We start from the raw sequence: 15,975 nt of genomic DNA on the forward strand, positions 1-15,975 counted from the left end.
GGTCTCAAAGGTAAAAATGTTGTTTCTACTCCTACCACAACTGCCCCTGTTCTGGCAATTGGAGAAGGGAAAGGGAAGAAGAGGAAGGATATCACACCCCCAAACCGAAACGGCGGAAACGTTCGGGGGTGGATGACGTCATGCGTAGTATCTCGGCCGTGAACGGTTTACTGCCCTTGAAGGGTTCACGATCTTTGAAGGTTTGAAGGGTTCACGGCCTGTTCTTTATGAAATATGAAGATTTAAAGGGTTCACGGCCGTGAACTCAAGAACAACAACACTTGATCTCGATGAAAAACTGATGATTTGATGCTCCAAAACGAGTTCCAAGGCGAATAGAGTGATAGATGAAGAGAAATCTTGTGTTTTCGGGTGATGATTTTTAGAGAGAGATAGAGAAAGGGTGTTCGCGGCCATAAAAGTATAAATGAGGGTAGGAGTTGTGTGTGTATATGCTGAGAGTATGGTCGGTGGTGGGGACTAGCTGTGAACGGGTTTAAGGCCGTGATCGGGTTCACGGCCGTGAACACCAGTCAGGCCGGAAACTACTGATTTTTCGAAGGAAACTCGGGTTTTTCACGCGATTTTGGTTCCGACTCATATATAAAATTCAATTATATAACCAAAATGATTCTCCAAACCAAAGGAATTTGACGGAACTCAATAAAATTCAAATTTTATTTGATGGAAATCGGGCTAACATTAACGGAAAAAGGTTCGGGTTGCCACAAAGGCTCCCTCAAAGAGCCGCAAGGGAAAGTCTCTTGATGGATCCTCTTCAAGTGGGACCAAGGCTGGTTCTGTTGCTCCCTCTTCCATTCCTAAGGAAGCAGAGTGTTTCTCCTATCACGAGAAAGGGCATTGGAAGCGAAGCTGCCCCAAATACTTGTAGGATGTCAAGGATGGGAAGGTTAAACCCACCCATGCAGGTATTTATACTATTCTATCTAAAAACTCATCACATTCTAACTCTTGGGTTATTTACACAGGTTGTGGATTTCATATTTGTTCTGATGTGCAGGGCCTAAAAAGAAGTAAGGATGTGGAGCACGGGAAGATAAACTTGATCATGGGGAATAGGAAGGTTTCACCTGTCACCAAGATTGGAGTTTACTCTTTATTGCTTAATAGTGGGTTAGAAATAGATTTGAATAATAGTTGTTACTCGTCTGATATGGCGAGAAATATTATTTCTTTTCATGGTTTGTACAAACAAGGGTTTAGCTTTTCGTTTGATAATGAAATTGGTGCTATAAATGCTTACTATAATGGTGTTTTTTATTTTAAAGCATTACCTTGCAATGGTGTATATGAAACTGTGATGGTTGTAGACAACTTAGGAAATAATGTGTTGCACATTGATTCTTCCAATGAATTGGATAAGGCATGCTCGTGGCATTGTCTTCTTGGACATGTCAGCAAGAAGCGCATATGCCAACTCCAAAAGGCTAGAGTTTTGGAGTCATTCGACTTAAGGTCGGATGATACTTGCGAATCTTACTTACTTGGAAAGATGACTAAATCACCCTTCACTGGTACTTGTGAGAGGGGTGAGGGTTTGTTGGATCTCATACACACCGATGTGTGTGGGCCCTTTAGAACCGCCACAAGGGATGCTAACCGCTTCTATGTGACTTTTACTAATGATTACAGTAGATATGGCTATGTCTACTTAATCAAGCATAAGTCAAAAACCTTTGACAAATTCAAAGAGTTTAAACAAAAAGTGGAGAATCAGCTGGGCAGGAAGATAAAGGTGCTCCGATCCGATCGGGGTGGTGAGTATCTTAGTATTAAGTTCCTTGACTATCTTAAGGAATGTGGAATTGTTTCACAGTTGACGCCACCTAGGATACCACATCTTAATGGTGTTGCTGAGAGGCGCAATCGAACCTTGTTGGACATGGTTCGTTACATGATGAATCGAGTTTCGTTACCAATCTCATTCTGGGGGTATGCCTTAGAGACTGCCGCCCATATCCTTAATCTAGTCCCTACCAAGAAGGTTTCCAAAACACCTCACGAGATGTGGACTGGGAAGGTTACCACATTAGACCACATCAAGGTTTGGGGTTGCGAGGCTTTTGCGAGAGAGAGCTCATACGCCAAGGAGACAGTGGGAGACAAATTGACCTTGAAAAACTTCAAGAGTCAAGCGGTGAAGGAACCTCAAAAACTAACGATCAACTTGTGGAGGAAACTCCTGTTGAGCCGATTGATGAGTCTATACCTCTGAGGCGTTCTAGTAGAGTTAGATTTCCACCTGAGTTTTATGGTTTCCATATTACTGCAGAAGGTGATACATTTATCAGTGATATCACACTGGTAAATTTGGATGAACCTAACAACTACAAGGAAGCCATGGCAGACCCCGGGTCTGCTAAATGGAAAGAGGCTATGGAAAGAGGCTAAATGGTAAATTTGGATGAACCTAACAACTACAAGGAAGCCATGGTTGACAATGTATCGGGTCGTAAGACAGGCAGGTGCAAATGGATCTTCAGTAAGAAGACCAACATGGATGGGAAAGTACACACATACAAGGCATGACTGGTTGTGAAGGGTTTTACTCAGACTCTGGGAGTTGACTATGATGAGAAATTCTCACCAGTAGCGAAGATTAAGTCTATCAGGGTTATGCTAGCCATAACTGCATTTCATGATTATGAAATATGGCAAATGGATGTTAAAACCGCTTTCCTTAATGGAAAGTTGGCTGAGGATGTTTACATTAGTCAGCCAGAGGGTTTTGTCGATGCAAAGTACCCTAATAGAGTGTGTAAGCTTATGAAATCCATTTATGGTTGAAACAAGAATCTCACAGATGGAATCTTTGTTTTGATGAGAAAGTCGAAGAGTTTGGCTTTTCGAGAAGCGAGGCTGAGTCCTGTGTATATGTCAAGGAAAGTGGGAGCATATTTAGCTTTTTGGTATTGTATGTGGATGACATACTACTCATAGGAACTGACATCCCAACCTTGGAGGAGGTTAAGTCCTGGGTTGGGAAGTGTTTCGCTATAAAGGACCTTGGAGAAGCTACCTATATTCTTGGGATAAGGATTTTGAGTGACAGGAGTAAGAGACTAATTGGACTTAGTCAAAGTACCTACTTGGATAAGGTGTTGAAAAGATTCAGCATGCAGGATTCCAAGAAAAATGACTTACCGATGCATAGCAATGCCAAACTAAGTAAAGCTCAGAGTCCGAGTACAGAGGCTGAGATAGCTTAGATGAGTCGAATACCATATGCTTCTGCTATTGGCTCGATCATGTATGCTATGACTTGTACTCGCCCTGATGTGGCCTTTTCCTTGAGCATAGTCATCAGATATCAAGGGAATCTAGGCAAGGCTCACTGGACTGTAGCAAAGAACATTCTCAAGTACCTGCAGAGGACTAAGGACTAGGTCCTCACCCTCGGTGGGAGTGATGACTTGAGAGTGGTGGGTATAGCGACGCCAGTTTTCAGACCGACAGAGATAATTTCTGCTCTCAGTCGGCTGGGTATTTACCTTGAATGGAGGAGAAATAACTTTGAAAAGTTCCAGGCAGGAGACAATAGATGATTTAACTTGTGAATCAGAGTACATAACAGCAAGCGAGACGGCGAAGGAGGCAATATGGCTGAAGAACTTCATCGGAGACCTTGGAGATGTACCAACCATAAAGGAGCCTATGGAGATTTTTTGTGACAGCGAGAGTGCAGTTGCCTTATGTCACACCCCGCTAAAGCGGAAACACGAGGCGTGGCAGTATAAAGGGTTTCATAGAAAAAGTTTAAAGACAACACCAACCATAGTATTAAAAATTATTACAAATTTACAATGAGTTTGAATAACGTTTTATAAGAAATTAAAATGTATTTAAAAGTCAATACATGCAAATGCTCCTACAAGTGGTGTGTCTCTACGTGCCTCTTACTAGATGATTCCTCAAAAAGCATGTAAAACGAACGTCAACTATAAAAATATTTGGTGAGTACTCACATATTAAACTAATATTGGTTTCAAAAATCGAAATAAAAGTTTTGATAAAAGTTTTCCTTAAATAGAAGTATATTGCTAAAATGAGTTTTCACGAATCGAAATAATATTTGTTGTTACAAGGAGCAAACAATTTCATTGCTATGACAAGTATATAAGTTTTCAGTAATATAATTTCGTTGCTACAATGAGAAACAAAGTTTCAAATGTGCATAAAGATTCGTATGTGCATCAAGTTTCCATTTATGAGTTCACAACCCAAGCCTAATGACCGAATCGTGCCCTATTGACTACTATCTGTATCGCAAACATAGTGTATAAAATGGTAAAATGCACTCAAGCGAATCGCGCGAGTGAGGAGTTTTCTACCTCCTGATAGCGCTATCCATAATAACCATAGGCTCAAAAGAGTTAATGAGTTGCGTCTAGAGTTTCCAGGGACTTAACCACGATACAGTCCTCATGAATTAAAGTAACATACACATACATACGAAATATTGCAACCAAGTTTCATACGAGTCAAAATAAAGATATAACGAACATAAAAAGTTTAGGACATGCTTTTGCACCCCAAAACATTTAAAAAACGAAAATAGGGGAGTGGTGAATACTCACAATATGCAAAATATAGCAACCAAGTTTATACGAGTCAAAGAAATACAACGAACATAAATAGTTTAGGACATGCTTTTCCACCCCAAAACGATTAAAAACCAAAAATAGGGGAATGCGTGAATACTCACAATATGCAAAATATAGCAACCAAGTTTATACGAGTCAAATAAATACAACGAACATAAATAGTTTAGGACATGCTTTTCCACCCCAAAACATTTAAAAACCAAAAATAGGGGAATGCGTGAATACTCACAATGCATTGAGATGATGCAAATGATGCCTTGATCTACGTTCCACTTGTACCACTACCGATTCCTACAATAATGGTATTCGCTAGTGAGTCTCTAATCGAAATCTAACACTAGTATACTTACTACTACAATAAAATTATGCCAATATTGTGTCAAAACTTAATATTGATAAGTTACAAACATTTTTCTGTGAAAATTAAGTTTCAATGACTCAATTGTTATAAAACAATTTAAGTGGAAAATTCTCATTATTGAAATGTTAATATTTAACATTTTAAGAGGTGTTCCAATGATTAAATATTAAAAACTAAATCAATTTAGTTGTAAAATTTCCCAAACTTTTCATTTCAGTTTTAATTGAAGTCAAAGACCTTAAGATAAATTTTCTTGAATTTTTGATTTGTCTAACTATTTTTCACCATTTTAGTTTCTTGAATAACCATAAAATCATGAAAAATACTAAACAGTTAATAAAAACTACCAAACTTCAGATTTTGGTTCTAACTACATTAAAAGACTTCCAGATAAATTTTCATGGATTATAGATGTGTATAACCATTTTTCTTATATTTAATTCTCTAAATAGATATAAATTCGTGAAAAATAGCAATCAGTTAAGAAAATTCCCCAAGCTTTTTATAATACTACCATTACATATACTTAAGCTGGGAAAATTATAAAAATGGATTTATAAACTGTTTAACCGAGTTTTTTTGATTTTTGTGCATTTATTCTAATAAAAATTGAAATAAATAGAAAACAGTTTCCAAAATTGTCCAAAATTTTTGTAACACTGTTATTACATATATAGAAGCTGTGAAAAATACAAAACATATTTTTTAATTAGTGATGCTATTTTTCTTTGTTTAATCCTCTTAAATAATCATTAATTGAATAATAATTATTAAACGGTAAAAGTAAATTACCAAAAATTTTGTAGACTTCATTTACAGTGTAAATAATCTGGGAAAAATCCCAAAGGTGGTTTTTATCTACTGGAATCTGATTTTGTGGATTTAAGTGTATTTAATCTTAGAAAATAGAAAAAAAATAGCATACTGAATAGAAAAACCATCCAAATTTTTATTAAGAGTTCTAATATATTATAAGCTTTTTTGGTAAACTGTCGTGAATTTTGGATGAGTAGAACTATTTTTCCTATTTTTAGTTCATTATAAGCACAAAAATCGGGGAAAAATAGGAATGCAATATGAAAAATTCTGGACATATTTTTTTGAGTCTTGCACATAGCGTAGGAGCTGCGAAAATTATTAGATACCTTTTTTACATTCTCTAAAGTGGTTTTGTGATTTATTGGGGCTAAACAAAAATAAAATTCAAAACCTCACTAAACAGTAACAAGAATCAATGAAACTTAGTGAGAAGTCATTATTGAGCATAGGGGTCATCCACGAATTGACCTAGGATTTATAGACCTCAGAAAGTATTTTATATGATTTATTGCCCTATTTTATTGCAATAATTATAATAATTCGATAAAAACTAATTATTTTCTGAAACTTTGTAGAACATCTCATTTTGTTGGTGGAATACAGGGAAAAATCGAATTTGATCAGAAAAGTTGTTTTAGATATTTATTTGGGAATAAATCCTTTATAAACCTATTTGAAAGCTTTTTAACAACAAACTTTGATCATCAAGCATCTAAGTTTGAAGATCATCACATGCATGTTGGTTCGAAGACTATTCATGAGTTTGAAATGTTCAAAAATCATTTTTGATAGAAAACTTTGGATGCATGTGGTGTTTTTCACACAAAACTTGTAGAAAAAGTGCATTACGTTGATTTTGACTTAGGTTTTGGTCCTTGGATTTCACCATTTACAACATAAATGTTGTTTTTGGGTGAAATCCTACCACCATCATCATTAAAACCGAAGTGAATGAACATGCAGGCAAATTTTCTAAGGGAAAGGTGTAGAAGAAAAGGAAATGCAAGAAAATCCATGAAAACTTGAAGGAAAATGAAAGGAAATCGTGTTCTACCTTAAAGAACACCACTAGATGATGAAGATTTTGAGTATCTTGAGTGTTCTTGGACATGTTTTCTATAAAATTCCGTGGTTCATAGAGGGAGGAAGAGAGAAAATGTGTGTGAGAGTGTGAGAGAGAAATGAGAGAGAATGGGGGAAGATGGAGTGTGAGAGAGAAGAAGAATGATTTTTGTGTTGGGAAGAGGAGAGATATGGGGAGAGTGATCCGAATTTTCAATGAGGAGAGAGACTCCCCACCTCTTCCATTTACTTTATATAAACTTCCCTCAATGTTTATAAAATTTCCCATTTTTTTATAAAGTATGCATTAAGCCATGATTTGTTTTATTAAATTATTGATTTAATTTGTTAATAAGGAATAAATGTTGATAGTTTAAATTTTATTTTCCTTGAATTCATTTTCATAATTTTAATTATTATAAGATAATATTAGAAGCTTCATAATTATTTTTATATAATTTTTAAGGTTAAAGTTTATAAATGTGAGTTTTTAGGGCATTTAGGGTTTTTGAGAGTTAATAAATATTTGGATATCAAAATAAATTGAATTGTTTGAGACTTCAAATTATCTTATGGTATTATAACTCTTTTATAGTTATAAATAATGTTTGTAATTCCTTTTTGTCGGTTTATTGGCATTCTATGTAGTGATTCCGAGATTCAAGGGAAATTGAGGAGTCAAGTATACTAGTCTTAGTCTTCAACTTTGACTTATGTTTCTATGAGACTTTGACCTAATTTCTACTTCTAGGTCAAGTGCATGATGTGTGTATATGATTCAGGAAAAGGTGTTCGAGTCAAAGAGTGACCCAAATATGGATAGTCACTACAGCTCAGTAGATGTAGAATTCACATATCAATGTGAAATCTAAGTACACTGTCCATCGTTTCTAATTGTTTCCAAGTTTCTAGTAGATTATAACTTAGATTGTAGTTACTAAGTCTAGTATGTGTCGTGCCTATATGTGCAACTAAGTTTAGTCAAATCTAGAACCGACTCGAATTTTGACGGTTGTCACACCTTAGCCAAGGAACCAAAGGATCACGACAGATCCAGACACATCAACAGAAAATACCACTTCATAAGACATCGAATAGAATAAGGACTCCTTGTGGCAAAGATGGTATCGTTTGACGAGAACCCATCAGATCCCCTCACGAATGGACTGAGTAGGGTTAAGCATATGCAGCATGCGAGGCGCATCGGGCTGAAGGACGATATTAGTTTTAATGATTAGATAGCTTTCGAAACTTGTAATAGTTGAAATGTAATTGACATTTGATGCTTAAATAAAAGGTGCTTTTTATTTACTTGTATGGTACTGTCTTATGTCAATCATTTACTATTGTTTCACTTTGCATGTTTTGACTTCCAAAATAATTACATTATTCAAACTATCCACAACCGATCATTCGTTGGAAGTAGGTATTGAAACAAGACTGTCATGAATTTGTCTTGTAGATTTGTCTGAATTATATAAGACATAGCAAAGGTTGTTGCAACATTCATGAGCGCTCATAAGGTTTGAGTATTGTATTAAACCCACACGCTTCATTGAATTTATCTCGAGTGATCGTGAGACGATAATATCATATAAGTCTTCAAACCAAGAGATATTAGTTGTTGACTATGAGTTGGTTGTGCATTGATAGTATGAAACCGCTTCAGTAACTTGATGCTATAAAACGTGTTGTTGTGTACAATTTGATGAGTAGTTAGTACAAGCATATGAGTCGAGGTTTATCTGTTCCTTTTAGTCCTTGGAGGAGTAAAAGCGATATCTTGAGCTCCTCGATAATTTTGTTTTGATTTATGTGTCGGGCCCAGTCAGAACTAAATTGATGTGTTCAATTAAGTTCTATGTCAAACAAATCGGAGATCGAGAAACAAACTGCTGGACAATAAGTAAGACATTGTTCCATGTATTTGTCTGGCTGATATTTTGAGAACATAGGATTATATGATCACTTATCTAAAATGGAGCGTCTCAGTTCGACAGATGCTTTTAAGAGCTACGATTGCTAGTCGGTGTTTTAAGTCATACTTGCAGTTATAGTTATTAGACTTATCCAAGTGGGTGCCTATTGGATTTAGTGTCTAAGCCCATAACTATAATCGGTATGTACTTAACCCGAGAGTAGCATGGTCCATTTGGGTTGCATGGCACGGGAACAATTTGTAAGGATGGACTTTTGAGAAGAGGATACTCATGATTTATTAATATATTATACGTTCGAATATATTAATATGAAATCATATTATTTAATTAGTATTGATCAAGAATTAATTTGGAATTAATTTTGTGAGCAAAAGAGACTAATTAAATATAAAGGGTTGATTAGGTAAATCATTCATTCTTATGGTGTGGGCCAATGATCCATGATTTCTTATGTTGGGCTAAACCCATGTGACAACCCATGGATGATCCATGGAGGTTTAAACTCATGTAGCTTGAGGAATATGTAAGGTCATGCACATTAGGGTTTACATGGTGTAACCCTAGTTTTGCCAAACTATATAAGAGACCCTAAGGCTACAAAAATCAGCACCTAAGTGAGCTTAGAAGAGTGCTAGCCAAATTTCTGAAGCAATTAATTCTCTCTCAAGTCCTCTATTGTTGGTGGTGTTGTGTGAAGCATTTGAGGCATCACATTTGGGGTGCTAGGCTCTTAAAGGTCTAAGGAATTAAGCTACAAGAAAAGGTACGTGTTCTAACTAGATTTTTTTTATACAAGTACCCAAGTTTGTATGCTAGTTAGGCTAATGCTTTAGAAAATCATTTTGCATGTATAATTAGAGAAAACATAGGTCCAAAGAATTTAGGGTTGTATGTGCACCTTAAGGTTGTTAAGATGCTCAAAACCCTTCATCTATATACCATGTGTATTAGTTGAAGGGTTCAGGGTTTAGGGATGTCCTAAGTTTTGATGGTAGATCAGGCTCTTGTGATTGTGTTTTAGATTGGTTCTACCAGTGTGGAGGTCAGGCAAGAATGGTATTTCAAGATCTTTGCAATGGTGTGTTGGTTCGACAGTTAAAGGAAGCAGTGTCTTGTTCAACACTAGAAGGTTTATCTCCCAGTCTATCTCGCGTTGTTCATTATCTTTGTGGAAATAATATCATTAGGATAAGCCTTCTCTCGAAGGAATATCTAATCCCTTTGGTCAAGTGAAAGGTTTTCGGCAACAACGTATGGTCTATGATTCTGTTTTCTAGTGGGAACCTCAGGAAATCAGAAGTTGAATAGTCAGTTTGGAAGACCAATAGAATGGATTTAGCAATGGTTCAGTACGGGCGGTCTGTCGCGGAGTCAAACCAATTCGAGACTTCAAATTTCAAGTTGAGTAGAAGTGGTTATTCTGTATGGGATTGTTTTAGGCTAAGAAAGGATTTGTTCGTCATCAGGTTTGGAGAGTTCTGCTAAAGTTGGGTTCAGTTGCCTTAGCAGGGTCGTTATATGCTCGGGGTTGTGGATGTGATGCTCAGGTTGCCCGGCGTGCCTGGGATGGTAAGGAATGATTTCGAGGACGAACCCTAATTTAAGTCGGGGAGAGTTGTAACGCTTGGTTCTTTGTGAATTCCGATTTAAACCCTGAGGGGGTGTATTGTTTGCAATTTAGTCCTTGGCGTTAGCACACAGGGCGTACCACATGGTACGCTTACCGTACTATGTGGGGTTGATCGTGGATCTGATGCCTCATATGCTGGCTGTATGAGGGTTTTAATGAAACCCTAGTTTTGGGGTGTTACACCCTATTTAAGCTCCTTAAGTTACTATGGTTGGTCTCGTTATCAGCCTCCATTGTCCTACAACCCTAATCTCGAACCATAATAGCATCTTTAAGTGTTTTTGAGCCTTGGTCTTGATTTTGGTGGTTTTTACTCCTTGAAGTGTTAAAAGAAGAAGTTAGAAGACTCATTCATTGGAAGGATGCCTAGAGATCCAGATTTAGCTCCATCTTTTGGTGACTTTTGAGGTATAAAGTTCATAACTTGATCTTTGTATGCTTAGATATCTTCATGTTATGGTTTTATGTTTCTTTGTCCCTTTTTGGTTGGTCTTGATGAGTCACGACCGTTTTAGAAGCTAAATCTTGTAGATCTGGATGTTTGAAGAGTTCCTCAAGCTTAAAGGTGCAAAATTTATGGTCTTAGTGGTCTCATGCATGCATTAAGTCTTTTATTATGCTCTTTTGAGCTCTAAGAGCCTCATTAAGCCATACATGCACGTAAAATTGGCAACTTTACATGATAAACGATATTAAGGAAGTTAGATATGAGTTTGGATTAAGGTCTTAATCATTTAAGAGCTGGAAAAGTGAAGGTTGGCCAAAGTCGAGAGTATGTTGGGCGTACAAGAAGGTATACTTAGCATACAATCCCTAAAGCGAGTACGTTGTGCGTACGTGCTGAGTACGCCCCACGTACTTGACAAGTTGTCCTTCGGACATAAGGGCTTCTCGGTGTTGGCCTAGGTTGGGTTTGTGATGTCTTGGGCCTTATTGGGCCATCAGGATCCTCTTGTTGGGTTGTTGGAATTTTATTGGACTCCTTGGTTATAGCCCATGAAAGAGATTTGGGCCCAATTTGGAAAATAGGGCCATATTGGGCTTTGAGTGATTATTATGGAAATTGGGCCTTTAGTCAACTGGGTTGGGCTTTGGCGTTGGCCCAAGTTGGGTATAGGGTAAAAAGGTCTTTTAGTCTAGTTTGGTCACTTAGTGTGGGTCGAGATCTGATTATTTATTGGATGATTATTTTGGTGATTGATAGAGCGAGGATCCTAGTGGGACAGTAGCCAGAGATTCTTTCTGTAAGATTCGGCATTGCGAGGTGAGTTTTCTCACTATGTCCATAGGTCAAAGGCACCAATGCCGATCCATTCCTTATTATGTGGAATGTTAGTTGTCTTTTTGATACTTGCCTGGAGGACCCCGGGGGTAGCCCGTGGCATTTGTATAATAGACCATGGGGGTAGCCTATGGCACTTGGATGTCAAACCATGGGGGCAGCCCATGGCATTTCAAGGAAAGACCATAGGGGTAGCCCATGACACCTGGATGTCAGACCATGGGGGTAGCCCATGGCATTTCAGGGAAAATACTATAGGGGTAGCCCATGGAAAATTTATGTTTTGTATGTGGTATTTTGGGGAATCACTAATCTTTGTGCTTACATTTTTCAGTTTATGTTTCACGTACTTCTAGTTTCAAAGGGAAGAGCCCGAGATGATTACAGAGCACACACCACTCGATTCTGCATCCTATGATTTACTCTGATAATGATGATGTATTGATAAAACTTTGATTATCCAGTTTTTATGAAAATGATATGATTTACTGTTTTAATTTAGGTGGAGTTAGGTGTTAATTTAGGAGTATATTATAATATTTGTATTTGCCGGTTAAAAAAAAAATGAAAATTTTCGAGTCTTATTTTTAGGATGTTACCAATTTAATACTAATCTTTATTTTATTTGTAGATGAATTGGTAAATGGTGAAGTGATTCACCTTGATGAAGATTGAAGATTGAACTTAGTTGTACTAACAATTTGGTTGTTTGCTACTCGGTGACTATTTCTAAAAACTTGTTAGATTTGGTTGCTGTAAATTTTTAGCCACATACTTTTGATGTTGGGTTGGTGTTAAAATTGGTTTTTTTTTAGTTTCTTTAATCTAAGTTGCTAAATTAGTAAATTTGTTTCTTTTTTGAAGTTATAAATATTTGCTGAAAAATGCGTTACAACCCAAAACCCTCGGGTTTAATCCCAAACACATCAACCCATGGGTTGAACCCAAAACCGGTGAACTCGACCCAAGAAACCGAAACAGACCAAAAACCAAACCCAACGGGTTCTAAAACCCAGAAACCGAAATTCATGGGTTGGGTACAATTTTACCCCAAAACTGACCCAACCCGGGCCATGCTCAGCCCTAGTTAAAATAGTTACTTGTTGGTAATTTCAATCATATATTATTTTTAATTTTTATTACTAAGTATTTAATGTTTTGTTTATTTATTAAACGGGTTATATGGGTTGGGTTTGACCCATTAACTTGTGAACCCGCGAACCCATATACTTAAACGGGTTATATGGGTTGGGTTGGGTTGAGGTTTCCAACCCACCAACCTGTGACCCGCCAACCCGTCAACCCATATATTATATGGGTTGGGTTGAGTTTATGTTTTCTGACCCGCCAACCCGCCAACCCGTTACCCACCAACCCAAACCCAACCCAATTGCCAGGCCTAACTACAAGTCAACATCTGTCTACACCACTACAACCACAGGCCAACACCATCACCTACTAGAAAACCTCAGATATGAAAACCCTCGTTTTCGGATGACGACTTTGCTGGTGCCACTGATTTCACCACGACGTTTATAGATATGTAGCTTGTATCTCATTATCGTCATCAAACCTAACACCAAAGCACCATCACTTCCTGAGGCCCTTGTTTTTCTGGCGTTGTATCTCGTTGTCGTTTTCCTGGCCACATAGCCCAACACTAAAATACCACATGAAGCCATTACAAACTAAAGAACCTTGAAGCTTACTTGATTTGACCACTTTTAAAACTAAATGAACAGTCAATCGACGGCGCTAGGTCCTCAGAGAAGGAGAGAGACGAAGTGACGGTTGCAGTGTTCGTTGAGGTATATCTTCGGTTATCGTGCTCATTAAGTTACTGACTTACAGGTGACGGTGAACTAGATCTAAAATATGTTATTGTCGAAGCTTGGTCCGCTGATTAGATATGGGCAACGACTCCGATGAATACAACAAAAAACACGAAAGGGCTGCAGTGAAGTAAGTGGCGCTGACGGGTTGGTCGGAGTTCTACTACTTTTTTTTCTCCGACGAAGTCGGCGCCAGATAATGCTAATGTTAGGGTTCCAACGTCAGACGTGGTTTTTGTGACAACTCGATACTTTCTAGGCAACAAAAGTCAAACCCGATAAATAAAATTTCTAGTTTTATTTCTTTCCGATAAGTTCGTAAGGGTTAGAAAATAATTTATTATATATAGATAATATTTATATATGTTTTCGGAACCAAAAACACTCGAAAAAACCCAAGATTTTTCCCTCGAAACAGCAAAACTCGTTCAGCAACCAGTTTTCAGCCGAAAAACTTCGGGCCGAAAACAAATTTCGGCCGAAAACCCTCATCCAGCCGAAAACCCAACCGTATATATATTTTCCTTCGAAAACCTGATCATTTCTCACCATTTACACCCAAAAACACTCTCAATTTACACCCAAGGATCATCCAAGAACATTCAAACCTTCAAAGGAAAACCTTCAAATCTTCATATTTTCACCAAGAACACCAAGAACAACCTTCATATCTTCAAGTGACCGAAAACAGCCCAGGACCGAAAACTGTGTTCGGCCGAGAACCCACTTGAACCGAAAACTCTTCCTTTTCATATACCATTTTCGGTAATCACTCTCGACACAAGAACATGTGTTTTCTAACACTTCAATTAATGGTTTTACTAATGTAGATACAATTATGTGTTTATATATTATTAGGATACCGTTAATTCAGCGTACGTCAGCTCGAGAGTCATCTTTTGAGTCCGCTATCCAGCTGCAAGCAAACACTAACAGTGAGTTCATACCCCTATATTTTGAAGGTTATTAATATTTTAAGGGGGAGAATACAAGTAAAACACAAGGACTTTTGTGTTCTTATGCCAATGATTTCAATAACATTCAAAAACCTTTGCAATCGATACAAACAAAGATTTCACTACATTTCCATAAAATATTTAGATATTTTAACCCTTTTGTACCATGTCGAGCATAAGGGTGTTTTCATATGTACAACTAAATTGCAAAGTTTTCAGTACAATACATAACATACTTTTAAACTATAATAGGTATAGTTTGGGATATATTACACTGTTTTACTAGTTCAAGGACATTATTCAGAAACAAATAAATAAACTATGGTAAATATAGTTTATGGAACACTATACTATCTCCAGGGTATAAGGGATGCATTATTTAATAATTATTTAAGTATAATTATTTTACATTACAAAGTACATTATTACAAGGTTATACATACACTTTCAAGTACAAGAGAACACTACAACACTACACGTAAACTAGTTAATACAGGGTTGTGAGGAACTACTTCAATTGTATCCTCCAGGGTATGGAACTAAATCCTATACAGTATAACCAGAGTGTCCTGGAGGGAGACCGTGAGATTTGTGTATTGATCTATACGGGGCTGACAATCCCACACCTGAACTGCTAGCTACAGTTAGGCAGGCATGCCTGGGGTGACAAATGTCATAACGTCTGACACCTAAAGAACGTCGTAGAGGTCACTAGGTCATATCAAGCATGGTTATATGAAACTCACAACAGTATAAACTAAACATATGATTACGGGATTACAACTCCTTAAATGATTTTATTTTAATTAATAAAACTACTATACATTACAACGAGATGATTCCAGGGTTTTAAACAAACGGTTTTATTTTATGAAATGAAACTGCAGTATACTACTATACGTTACAACTGGTGGTATCCAGGCTTACATAAAAAATCTTTCATACAAGGATTTTCATAACGAACACTACTTCGATATACTATTACTATTTCAGCAATGAATGTACATTTTGATCTTAAGACCTAAGACTACTTTTCACTACTAAAGAAAATATTGGATTTTCTTGAGGAGCATACGAATGATTTCAAAGACAGGATTTCATTACAAAACATACTTATGAACTCACCAACTTAAATGTTGATACACTTTCAAAATCACTTGTATTCTCAGGGAACCAGTAGATAGGTACACCCGCAGGATTTTGAGAAGGCGGAGCGTTATAGAGTCTCGTCTTTTATACTTTTGTTATACACTTTTGATGTCATACAAACTATGTTATGAACAGATGTAAATACAATATTCTATTAATGTAATGGTTCTGTTTGCTTTGATTACTATTATGCAATTGTTGTAATACTGTACATGACGTCCTCCAGCCCCGAGTATACATACACACGAGAAGCAGTATCACAGTAAGGACTACACAAAAGTATTTAGGATGAGTTGGACACTACGGTTAAACTTGGATA

This window comes from Lactuca virosa, chromosome 2 (assembly GCF_052849685.1).
Source record: "Lactuca virosa cultivar CGN04683 chromosome 2, Lactuca_virosa_CGN04683_v6, whole genome shotgun sequence".
Taxonomy (NCBI): Eukaryota; Viridiplantae; Streptophyta; class Magnoliopsida; order Asterales; family Asteraceae; genus Lactuca; species Lactuca virosa.